This window comes from Arachis ipaensis, chromosome B9, assembly GCF_059453495.1.
Source record: "Arachis ipaensis isolate K30076 ecotype BB chromosome B9, ASM5945349v1, whole genome shotgun sequence".
NCBI lineage: Eukaryota > Viridiplantae > Streptophyta > Magnoliopsida > Fabales > Fabaceae > Arachis > Arachis ipaensis.
In genome coordinates, this window is record NC_142444.1 from 40,413,478 (window position 1) to 40,427,324 (window position 13,847).

Below are 13,847 nucleotides of genomic sequence, written 5' to 3' on the forward strand. Positions count from 1 at the left end.
TCTCAACGGTGGCAGAGGCATTCCTGGCGGCAAAAGCTCGGCTAGAAGCTTCTGCAGCAGCTGATCTGACGGGGGTTCGGACAAGGACGGCACCGGCGAGATGAACGGCGACTGGGCGTGGCCGCTGGACTAGCCGCGGCCCTACCTTCCTCGCGAATCTCTCTCCTCTGTTTTACCCATGGACGACGGTGATCCTGGCTCCCTTCTGCAATGACGACGGCGTGGACTCAGAGGTGGCGGCGGTGACATGCGCAGCAGCAGTGCACGATAATGACGACGGCAGTGTCGAGCAGGGACGACGGCGACTGTGCAGCGCGGTTCCCTCCTCCTTAGCGGCCTTCTTTCTCACCTCAGATCCGACTTGCGACGGTGAGGGCTTCATGGGCGGCGGTGACGGGCTTCCTTTATGCATGCAAGCACGACTGCGGCAATGCGGTGAGGACGACAGCGAACTCGATGGCAGTAGCGGCGACCTCTCCCTCTCGGTGCTGCTGCTGCTGCTGCTCTCTCTCTCTCTCTCTCTCCTTGGTTCTAACTTCCTGGCGGTTCACTCCGGCGGCAACGATGGCAGTGACGCGCACCGGTGCGACCTCCCTTCCTTCCTCTTCTCTTCTCTTCCCTCTCCGGTCCTCCCCCTCTTCTCTTTTTCCTTTCTGTTTCTTTCTTTTTCCTTTTTGTTGGGTGTGTGTGTTTGTGTTTTGTTTGTTGATGGAGGGGTGGTGGTGGCTAGGGTTTCTTTTGGGGTAAAAGGGAAAATGTATGTTAATTAGGATTAGGGTTTCAATTTGGGAATTTTGGATTTTAATCTGAAAACTAATTGAATCCTTAAAATTACTTTAAAAATATTATTTATTGTATCAAATTACTAGGTTTTCATTCAAATACTTTAATTGAAAATATAATACAATATAATTAATTTTCTCTATTAACAAAACTTAAAGTATTTAATTATATACAAATATTATCCTATGAAAATCTTATCATTTTACAACTACTAATTTTATAATTTAAATATAGAAAATAATTTAATCATTATAAAATTAGATAAAATTCTATTTTTGAATAGCCAAACCTCATAATTTTTGAATTTTTAAAATTTTAAATTGTAAATAGAAAAATAATCCATAATTATAGAGTTTGGATAAAAATCTTAATTTATTTCAAATCCAATTAATCAAAACTACCTTTAATTATTTTCAATAAAATAATTTCCTGAAAATAAAACTGTAAATAAATATATGGTTTGAGATTAGTTCAAAATAGGACTTTTCAAAAGTCTTGGGTCGTACATTCCATCCACCTTATAAAATTTTTCATCCTCAAAAATTAAAGTATTACATAAGATAATACATAGACTTAGCACTCTACTTTTTAAATACCTTTTAGGAAAGTAAGAAATCTTAGCATATATATATATAAAATTTCAAATACCGAATAACCATAAGATTTAAATATAAGGGTAAGATATAGTGTAAGGTGAAAGATACAAGATAGGCTCGATGCAAAAAGGTTATATGGTTTCAAAACTTTACAAAATCTTGGAGGAACAAAATAAGGTGCAAGTCAAGATAGACGTTCACAAAGCAAAGCGGTGGTTAACATGGAAAAAAGGCTACAAAGCAGGTTGGTATGTAACAACAGATATAACGTTCACTCACAGATCTCGTACCCCTTTCAAAGCATCAACTTCCTAATTCCATCAATCACTTTACAACCCCATAACCGGTCACAAGCCTAACATCCGCAAACTCTTCTGCGAGAAACGAAACTCCCACAACTTTTCATAACATCGGACACTTACTGCTCCCCCTTCCATAACCACAAACCACATTCTAAAGAACTAACGCATCGCATTACTATACCTAAAGATCGCACGTGACAATAAAACAATTCTTGAGTTTATTCAAAAAGATAAAAGACTTTGAAAAAAAAGGACAAGCAACAAGGATAATCTCCGCAAGAGTTTTGAAAAAACTGCTAAAACTACAAGTAAACAAGGATGTACAATCATGAGTATTGGAAAGAAATTCAGTTTAACAACCTCAAGGATGACTCCCGAATCGGAGATAACTGATAGGAACACTAAAAAGAAAAGCAAGACAGTAGTTTAAAATAAAATCAAGCTAAGTTAAAAGTATAAAATCATAGAAGAAGATTAACTAAAGCCAGCGATGATGCTCACAAGGTTTAATACATTTACCGGGAAGGTACAATGATTAAAAACAGAAATTTATTTTTTGAAAAAGAAAAAAAACAAGGCTTGTGCATATGCATAGATTGCAAATTTTTCAGGGTGTATGTGCGCACCTAAGTGTGCTAGCGCTCTCAACATAATGCATCTCCCTGTGTGCGCGTGCGCACGAGTGTGTGCGTACGCACGTTTTCAAAAATTCACAGGGTGTGCGTGTATACAAGGCTGTATGTACGCACAAGTCAAAACATAGCTACTGTTCAGAACACGCGCACAGCAGTGTGCGTGCACACTCATACCACAAATCTGCAACATTACAGAATTCAGATTTCTGACACCAACTTCTGACGATCATATCTTTTTCTACAAAATCTATACCGTTTTAAAGCTCTTTATTATCTTTAATTTGATATAAAAATCATTTAATTTCAAAAACTGTAACTCGAGATATGATCCATCAAAGTTCACCCAAAATCTACTTTTATCAAAAACTTTTAAACTCAAATTTATCACATTCCTCATCCAAAACCATTTCAATTACATTTTGACCATACAAAACCCAAAATTCATAAAAGAAACTTCTAGGCAAAGTTTTGAAATACACATGTTTTTAGGGATATAGAGAAGTGCATCTGCTAAATTCAAAATAACTTTATCAAAACTTAAAGAATAGTTCCAATTACAATCGAGTAAAAGAAAAACTTAATTTACAATTTCTTTTAAAAAGAAATCAAAACTTCTTTGAAAAGGTTCAAAATAAAACTCTGAGAGTATACTTGAAATCACCACCTCACAAGAACATTCAAAAAGATTAGGATGTACCTAAAAAGGAGTCAAGCCCTACAATAAAGGATCTTAAATCAAAAGAGTTCAAACAAGATCCACTAGGTATGAGACTTCGAACAAGCTTTCAATCGATCCAAAAGAATACAAAACTTGCAACGAGAGACAAGTCAATCAATAGAAAATCCTCAAGAAATAAACTCTGACCGAAGAACTTTGGTGAAAACAATAAGAGGATCAACAATGTACTAAGTTGAGACAAATCAAGCTGACTCAAATAAGAATGAGATTTAAAAGAAAAGAAGAAACTGAGATCAATGGTAATGTTCACAAGATGTAAAAAAATAATTAAAAATAGGATCAGGTATGGCATCTATAGAATTGAAAAGTTTAAGAAGAAATTGGTCCGTTCTCAGAAGGAGAGATATGAGTCCAAATTTTCAAAAGAACAACAATTGCATAAATAATATGTTATGCTAAACCAAGTTTAAATTAAAATAATTTAGGTAAAGTTTATCAAATGAAAATCAACCGGAATAAAAGCGAAAAATCTTCTTTCTAGAATTTTGAAAAATACTTATGTACATAATCAAATAAAGATATGCATAGGGACTGTAGTAAAATTATTAGGAAAGTCAAATTGTATTTAAAATAAGTGTATTTCTATAAACCAGTAAAAGAACAGGCGAGGTATTAGAAATAAATAGTTTTTAAACTGTATAAGGAATTTTCAAAATTTTATACATATAAGTGCATATCGAGTCAAAAGCGATTTTATAAAAATTTGAAAATTGGTTATAAATATAGTCAAATAAGAGAAAAACTGAATCACAATTTCTTTTAAAGAGGAACTTGGAATAAGAACTTAGAAAGGCATACTGCATCGAGACAAGTTCAAAGTTATGTCAAAAAATACATGAATCAAGAAGAAGAGTTTAAACAGAGAAAGACAGATACACCAAGGATTACAAGCAGGCATATGCAATTAGGATCAAACAAGATTGCATATGATAGAGGAATAGGGTTGGAAAATCAAACTACTTTTCAAAAGGATTAGCAAACAAGAACAATCAAATTAGGCTATGAAATAACAAGTCGACTCGAACAGAATTCAAGTTACATAACTGAATAATCTCGAGAAATAGTTTCTGACATTCCCAAAAACCCACGAATCGTGTTACCTATTACTTGTATATCGCCTATGACAACTCATTAGTGCTCTCATATACATAATTCACTAGTTTTAAGCCGGCCAAACTTAATACCAGGAATTATGCAATGCAAGACTAACGGCATTAATCAATAGACTGTGATGTACAAAAAAGCTCTAATTCTCGTTATTCTAACAACACTATTACATGACAAACGCTTAGAGTATGCAATTGAAGTATAGTCAGTCCATTCCTCAGGCTCTACAGGAAAGACTGCTCTGATACCAAAATGTAACACCCTCACTATCAGAACGTCACGCTTCCGGCTGCGCCACTCTGATAGCTTGGATATTATGACAACTCTAAATATATTTAATACTAAAATATGAGCCTGTTTAAAACTTAAAATCGCATATCCTTGTAAGAACACTTTTCCATTGAAAACACACATATATATATATATATATATATATATACAGACCAGATACAATACTTCAATATTATATATATACATAAGAATAAACTTACAAGCATACATATCATCAATTCCTACCCCTCTTAAAAAATTGATAAAGATAAAGGCGAGGAAAAAAATAAAAAAAAAATAACTAAGATAATACAAAACACCGAATAACAGAAATAAACTCCTATGAAACTTCGTCGTCCATATCCTGAAAAGGAAAAACCTGTAGGGGAGTGAGAACATTGTCCTTGAAAGGGTTCCAACTATAAGGTTACAGAATTGCTATAACAAGATATGTAAAATAAAACTATTTTTAAGGTACAGTGATCATTGTTCGTCTTATGTACATTCTCAAAGCACTTAGGTTCACATTTAAAAATCCAAAAATCCTTTTTAAAGGATTCTTGATAAATTTCTCAAAATCAAAAACCTTTTTCCTTGTAAAAGTTCACAAGTTTTTCCTAAACAGTATGAATGACCAACATGTCCCAAGCATAGGTTCAATTAAACCTATGCTGTAAGAGTTTGATTTTTTCATACTTTACTAGACAACAACATAAAAGCAGTTACCTACGCGGTATAAATGATCATCATATTCCAGGTATAGGTTCATTAAGTCCATACTGAACCAGTCAGATACTTTATACAGAACTAGACCTCAAACATACCAATCACGGCCTCAGACCCATCCAATCCAACACGGCCCCCGGCCCAAATAACTCAGTCATCAACCAATTCATCACAAACCAATCAATTCAAACACAATCACAATTAATGTGGTTCAAGCACAATCAAGAGAAATTACAACAAGTATAACATTTAGCAGTTAACATAAGTATTCACATAGGCAAACCAATTACAATATGCACACCTAAACAATGTCACAAAGATGCAAATGATGAATGTCTGTCCTACTGGTTGTGATATCACATTGTCGGTTCAATTGCCAACCCGACACATTCCCATGGGAATGTTGCCTTTCGGTCACGTATAAATGGGAATCCTCTGGGATAACGTGCCCACCACACGGTCCAGGATGTCAGTGCCTGCACACTCCTGTGATCCGAAAGGATGTGAGCGGGATACTCTACCTCCGACCTCACATTTCTCAGCATAAGCGGGACGTACTTGGCCCTTACGCCCACCAAACAATATCTTATCAATAATAAATCTCTCAACATAAGCGGGACAAACCCGGCCTTATGCTTACAACTCAGCGCAAGCGGGACGAACCCGGTCCTTATGCCTACCGAACAATAACTCATCAATCTCGATAATATCCACAATCAATCAGACTCAATGTCTTATTTCAAAAATCATTCTAAATCAGGATTTGGCCATAAAATGCCTCAGTAGAGTCTCAAGACTTTAGGGAAAAGCAACCAACTTTATTTTCTCAATTTTAGTAAATTTTTTTTTAAAATCATGGTGTTCTTAATTTGAATTATGCAAAGGGAGTTTCTAAACCAAATCAAAACTAAACCATCTGAATTTAGAAGTTCCAAACCAATTTAAAACCCAAGATCCAATCTCAATTTCATTATTGAAACCAATTCTTTCAACTTTTTCCAAAACATGACAAAACGGCATCATTTAGTCAAAGTCCAATTTCTTGTAAATTCATTAAAGCTCATCTAAATGAAATCCTTAAGTCCAACTCAAAACATAAGCCCTTTTTATATAAAATCGATCTTAGAACATAATACTTTTCTTAGGTAATTTAAAATCGTAAAGTAATCATTTTCTGAATAAATCGAACTCAAAATATATGTTTTTCTCAAATAAATTAAATTCGAAACATAACCATTTTTTTAATAAATCATCTAATACAAGTTCTCAAATTTAAAACTTTTCTAAATAACATTTCAAACAAAGTTTTAGTTTTTATAGAAAATTCGACATCACCTCCCCTAAAACTTGGACTTTGCCACCCTTTTTGGGTCCCAACTAAACCAATCATCAACCCTCTCCAACGGGTTCAAGACCAAATCACTTTCCAATAAAACCAAATCCATACTTTCAAACATTAAAATCATTTCAAATCAAACCAATCAGAAATCTCTATTTTAACTAAATCAGACATTATTTCAATCAAACACGCAACATATTCATCCAAGACAAATCAGACCATTCATAAGACTTACATAATCGCTAGAAATTACATTTCGCACATCATATCTATTTATAACAATTCCGATTTAATATAAATTAGTTTTTAGAAAAGTCCCTACCTCGACTCGTGAAAACCATAACCCAAAACGCATCAACGAAGCATTTTCTCTCAATCCGAAACTAGCAGCAACCGTAAACTCAGTCCCTGATCACTTTTGTAGCACTCACAGCAGCTTAAAAGTGACATGCAACATACAGAACTCGAACTGTAAAAGAAAACAGAGCGGCGGCGGTCTCTAAACCGGTCTGGCGGCTGCTCTGGCAGTCAACCCCAAGCGGCAACAGCGACCTGAACAACATGCTGCGACGATGAAGTTTCCAGAAACTCAACGGAAAGGAAACTCAACTTAAAACCCTTACCGACAGTGGATCTCAACTGCTACGGAGGCGTTCTTGGCGGCAGAGGCTCGGCCAGAAGCTTCGGCAGTGGTTGATCTGGCGGGGATTTGGACAAGGACGGCGCCGGCGACCCGAACGGCAACTGGGCGCGGCGGCTGGACTGGTAGCGGCCCTCCCATCCTCGCAGATCTCTCTGCTTTGCTTCACCCATGGACGAAGGTGATCCTGGCTCCCTTCTGCGACGACGAAAACGCGGACTCAGAATGGGCGGCGGCGTCGAGCAGGGACAACGGCGACTGTGCAGCGCGGTTCCCTCCTCCTTCACAGTCTTCTTTCTTGCCTCAGATCTGACCTGCAACGGCGAGGGCTTCACGGGCAGCGGCGGCGGCGACGGGAATCCTTCATGCATGCGAGCACGACAACGGCAATGTGGTGAGGACGACGGCGAGCTCAATGGCAGCAGCGACGACCTCTCTCTCTCGGTTCTGCTGCTGCTGCTCTCTCTCTCTCTCTCTCTCTCTCTCTCTCCTCGGTTCTAACTTTCTGGTGGCGACACGCCGGCGGCGACGGTGGCAGTGACGCCCACCGGCGCCACCTCCCTTCCTTCCTCTTCTCTTCCCTCTCCGGTCCTCCCCTTCTTCTCTTTTACTGTGACATAGAGGATTCCATATTTTCTTTTCTGTTTTCTTCTTTTTTCATATGAGCAGGAACAAGGATAAGAACATTCTTGTTGAAGCTGATCCTGAACCTGAAAGGACTCTGAAGAGGAAGCTAAGGAAAGCTAAAGCATAACTCTCTAGAGAAAATCTGACAGAAATTTTCGAAAAAGAAGAAGACATGACCGAAAATAATAACAATTTTTCTGTTTCTTTCTTTTTTCTTTTTGCTAGGTGTGTGTTTGTGTTTTGTTTACTGATGGAGGGTGGTGGTGGCTAGGGTTTCTTTTGGGGTAAAGGGGAAAATGTATGTCAATTAGGATTAGGATTTCAATTTGGAGATTTTGGATTTTAATTTGAAAACTAATTTTATAATTTAAATATAAAAAATAATTCAATAATTATAAAATTAGATAAAATTCTAATTTTAAATAGCCAAACCTCATAAGTTTTGAATTTCTAAAACTTTAAATTGTAAATAGAAAAATAATTCATAATTATAAAGTTTGGATAAAAATCTTAATTTATCTCAAATCCAATTAATTAAAACTATCTTTAATTATTTTTAATAAAATAATTTTTTAAAAATAAAATTATAAATAAATATATAATTTGATATTAGTTTAAAATATGACTTTTTAAAAATTTTGGTCTTACAAGTAGCATCATACACCATAATTTTTTGAAGGAATCAGTTTTAAAATAGCGAATACACAATTAAAAGGAAAGCTTCAGATAGAAATGTAGCATTATATATAGATGGAGATTGGAGAAGGTTTATGAACCTAATTCATGGTTACATAGCTACACTGAATATATATTATTTAAGTGGATATTTGTAATAATCCAGCTATCACGATCGTCACATGAACCCTTCTTTAATTTCTCCATCCAAAACTTGAACATTGAATGATGATCAATATAGATTTTTCCTTTAATATATATAACATTATACTAGTAATATATATATATATATATATATATATATATATATATATATATATATATATATATATATATATATATGTTTTAGCATTTCTGTAAGGAGCAATAGCTTAGCATACATCTTAATTAGCTTCCTAATTAATATAGTCTCTATATATAGATCAAAAGAAACAAACTGAGACCTTGCATACCTACAAATTAAACAAAGAATTAAACTAAAACCCAAATTTCACTCTGAGAATGAAGTATTACTCATCAAGGGAAGTAGAAATTAATAAATTCAAGTTAACGAATTAATAAGAGTTTAATTACCTAAGTTTTGGGTTTAAGATGATATTCTACAAATAAAATCTATTGATTAGAAATGATATCTTCAGATGTATTATTTATGATCTGATTTTTGCTCAACCTTGTATTGTAGAACTCATTCTATATTGATCTCGATTTTTTACCAAGCGATCGAAGCAAAAATCTTTTGGCCAAGACATCATTCTCTTTGATGCAAAATCAACCCTTCAATACACAATAAGATTTTATAATAAGATTTTAAATTACATAAACCACATATCAAAATAAATGAGAAAATTCCAAATCATGCAAATAGAATACACATAATTTAATTTCTCAAGTTACCAAAATGTCCAAATATCAAGGTGGTGAAAGAACACAAGATAAGTAATCTTACCGAAAAAAAACTATTCTATTGATTTTCAAAAAAGTCTTTGGAACAGTAGACTACTTCTCAAAACTTATTGAAAATGCAACACAATCAGTCGTTAGCTACCCACAAGCTCTTGCAAGGAGTCCAACGTCTTCTCCTATTACTGCATGTTCTTTATCAAAATGCACAATAATCGCAAACGTTTTGTTAAATTATGCACATTCATGATTAACAAACGAAGACTCGTGATAACTTTATACTCATCAAAATAGATGAGACAAAAAAGGAACCATTTGTGTTAATTGATGAACTTAATTTAATAATAACAACATATTAATAAAACCTACTAAAATACTACACACTAAAAATACTAATAAAACATCTATATATACATATGGCTTCAACAGTCCAATAATGCTTAGATTCACATCCACGTTTACGTCTAGATTTGGATGGATGCTCAGATGTAGTTGAAGCAACTCATAACTAGAAAATGGATTAGTACAGATAGATTTATAGACAGATTTAGTTTTTGTTACAGACGAATTTTTGGTTACCGATGAAATTACCGACGAATTTTGTCCCTCTGTAAAAGTCTCGTCGGAAATTATTTACCGACGGATTATTTTCCGTCGAAAAATTACCGACGGATTTTTATCAATTACCGACAGATTTTCCCTTGGTAAATTCTCCATCCATTTCCCTGAAACGTCGAACTTTCTGACGGATTTTCTGTCGGTAATTACAGATGAATTTTTCGACAGATTTTTCGTTGGTAATTGGCAACAGATTTTCTGACAGATTTTCTCACGCTCTGAATACAGACAGAAAATCTGTCAGTAAGGTAAAATAGATTTTTTTTTTAGATTTTTCCAATTACAAAATACACTTGTTTTCAGACAAAATAAATATAAATTTAATACAACTTTTTATTTAATTTGTATTCGAATATTTATAATATTTCAAAAAATAAACAAATTCATCGTATTATCAAACTAAAATAAAAGTACTATAAACAAGCAAGTCAATATAATTCAAAACATAAACAAAGTGTGTTGATCATCAACTATAATTCTCAGTATATTGTTCAACCATACTAAAACTATCAGCTATAGTCTTCAGTGTCATCTTCATCCTTATCATCGTCATCATAGTCCTCATCCGAAGAGATTGAGGGTGGCGGCGGTGGCGATGGTAGTGGAACTGCACTAGAACTACTTGACGCTCTAACCTTCTCGTAATAGCTAACATAAGCCTCATTCCATCTCTTCTGTTTCAGCTTTTCCTTCTTGGCCTTTCCAATTGCCCGTTCCAACTTTTCTAACTTCTTTTGAGTCTTTTCCAAAGGAGTCAAGCGTGTATCTAACAACTTACTAATACGGTCATCTGTTTGTTGAGTAACACACTGAAAAAGCTCTTCATTGAGATTATGAATCTATTCTCGCAAATTAGGAACAAAATTTTGATTTCTAGGTGCTCTTCCAGATACAAAATTGGCAGAAGTGGTTCCAGACTTGATAGAGCTTGAAAAGAATGACCCTTTTTCTGTAAACTTGATTCTTCTTTTGCCCACCACACACTTCCTCCCAAATCAAGTCTTCATTAATTGGTGGTAGCTCCATTCCCTGTGCTTGAGCCTCGGCATGTTGGGCCTGAACTTCTGCTAACTTTTTATAAACTTCTCCTGTTACACAATGATTATATCAATTATATAAATCAAGTTTCAAACAATATAGTACACTATTTAACAATAATATGGTACTTATGACTTGATTATGTCTACCAAAAAATGTTTTTAACCTTCGCTACAAGATTTAAAAATGTCAAATCATTAAATGTATGATCTCTCTATTTTGTATTTTACACACAACACTTGGAAAATAATGAAGAATCATCATATTTGGATCTAGCTAGCTACATGTTAATAATCTAATATCTATTCATTTTCTGAACCTTGAAATTTAATTCAAAATATGAAATTGAATTTCAGAAGTGATTTACTATGAGAAGGCATTATTATGATTGCTGATTGGTTTGATTTTGATCATGCTGTCTGCTGAAACCGTTGGATCCTTTTCCTCTTGCTCTCCACTCTCAAATCAATCCACTAATTGAACTATTAATTTAACAGCTCATCTTTCACTTAATCACACCCTAAACTAATTAAGCATTCCTAGTTGGATATATACATACATGCATGTGTGTATATAAATATTCAAGTGGCAGCATGTACATTAATTTAACATTTATGCTATATCTCACATGAGTGTATTGAGAGCGCTTGTCCACCCATTTAGACTTGTCACTTTTAAATGTGTGGATTTCTTTGAAGACTTCCTTGTGGGTTAGTGTACGGCCCAACTGCTTCTTCTGTTCCACATAAAACACAAAATAAGAAAAATTTTACATAAATAGATGTCTATTAAATAAGATCTAAAGCCACTTAAATTATGTTACCATCCTCTCTATAGTTGAGCTCAATGGAATAGAACCACCGCAATGGACAGAACCACCTAAGAGTGACGCTCGATTCTCCCTTGCTTTTTTCCTTATATTTTTCCATTTCTCATATGTTTCTCAGTACCATGATGACAATGGACAGAACCACCGCAATGGACAAAACCATCCTTATATTATCGGCAAAAACCTCCGATGATAATAAACCATGATGCCTTGCCTTCATGTGATAGTGTAAAAGACTTGGTATCCTCCATGCAAATAGGACATGACAATCTTCATTGTGTCATCCACCCAGACAACATCCCATAAGCCAAAAAATTATTGATAGTCTACATCAATGCCGCCTTTAAGACGAAATTCTTCTTTTCTACAATATCATACGTCAAAACACCAGGATTTTACAACTCATTTTATTCGTCAATCAAGGGTACCAATAATACATTAATGTTGGCTTTAGGATTATTAGGACCAGGTATTAAGCAAGTCAAGAACAAATAAGGATCTTTCATACACATTCTAGGAGGTAGATTGTATGAAATAACAATTACGGGCCAACAAGAATAAGGCTTGCTAAATTGGATATTTGGGGTAAACCCATCAGAGAAAAGACCTAATCTAATGTTTCTAGGCTCCAAAGCAAAATCAGAGTGGATACGGTCAAAGCTTTTCCATGCTTCCCCATTTGACAGATGGGTCATCACGCCATCATCACGTTGGTTTTTTATGTGCCATGTCATGTGCAGAGCTGAACTCATTGACACATAAAGCCTTCGAAGTCTAGGGATTAAGGGTAAGTAGTACATCCGTCTGACAGGAACTCTCTTGGACTTACAACCACCATCAGAAATAGGCTTGAATCTTGGTGCTTCACAAAACTTGCAACTAGTTAGAACAGTATCGTCTTTTCGATACAACATGCAATTGTTTGAGCAACAATCTATTTTGATTGCCTTGAATCCAAGCTTTTGCACTAACTTCTTAGCCTCATAGTAATCCCTAGGTATGGCACTACCCTCAGGAGCAATTTTTCTAATTAAGGTGGCCCACTGCTTAAATGACTCCTGTGATTGGTTTCCCTCGGCCTTAATACATAGCATTCTAACAGCTATCGATAGTTGAGAGTGCACACAACCTTCCCACAAAGGCTCTTGAGCTGCCTCAAGAAGATCAAAAAAGTTTTTAGCCTCTACATGAGGATTCTCTGGACCAGCAGAATCAAAAACCATTTCATGATACCTTCTGGAGTTGTCTTCCCAGCTAATGTCATACATATCACATTCTTCCACATTTGCACCACTTCCTGAACTACCTTTCCCACAATTATTGAATCCCATCTGATTAATCCCTATGTCGTCAATCTCTCCATGTTCTGTCCAAATCCAATAATTTGGCATAAACCCCTTTCCTACAAATGCATCTTAATAATGTTCAGCTCTTTATAGTTTGTGCATCTACACTTAACGCATGGGCATCTACACTTTCCTTCCGACTTCACAACATCTAACTTACTAATTGTTTCTATAAACTCCTCAACCTTGTCATAAAACTCAGGTTTAATATCCCATATTGTTGGATTCAACCTATCATACATCCACACTCGATGGTGCCAAGACATTTCTTATGAATTCGATATTTTTAGTACCTATAAATCATCCAACACAAGCAACATTTCATCTATCATACAACACCCGATCAATATTTAACCATATCAATATTTTCAATGCAATACAAGCAACAACACAACATAAATAATATTTCATTTATCATACAATACCCTAGAAATCTATGAAATTTACAACACAAGAATTGCACTAACCTGAACTCCAAGCAAAAAGTTGAAGGGATTGGACCAAAAATCTCTGAGCGAATACTAATGAATAGAATTTTTTGACGGTCTAGAATTAACAAATGAATTCTCGTTGTAAGTATAGTTTCCAAACCAATCAATAATCCTTTCATACAAATATTTGTTTGTCACAAGTAACAAACCCCTAAAATCTATAAACTGAAGTATTTAAACCTCGGG

The 13,847-nt window shown here is 35.1% G+C and overlaps 1 pseudogene; it reads right to left on the minus strand.

The window, feature by feature from the left end:
• Positions 1 to 11,994: 11,994 nt before the first annotated feature.
• LOC148544405 (uncharacterized) lies at positions 11,995 to 13,436 on the minus strand (annotated as a pseudogene).
• Positions 13,437 to 13,847: the final 411 nt, after the last annotated feature.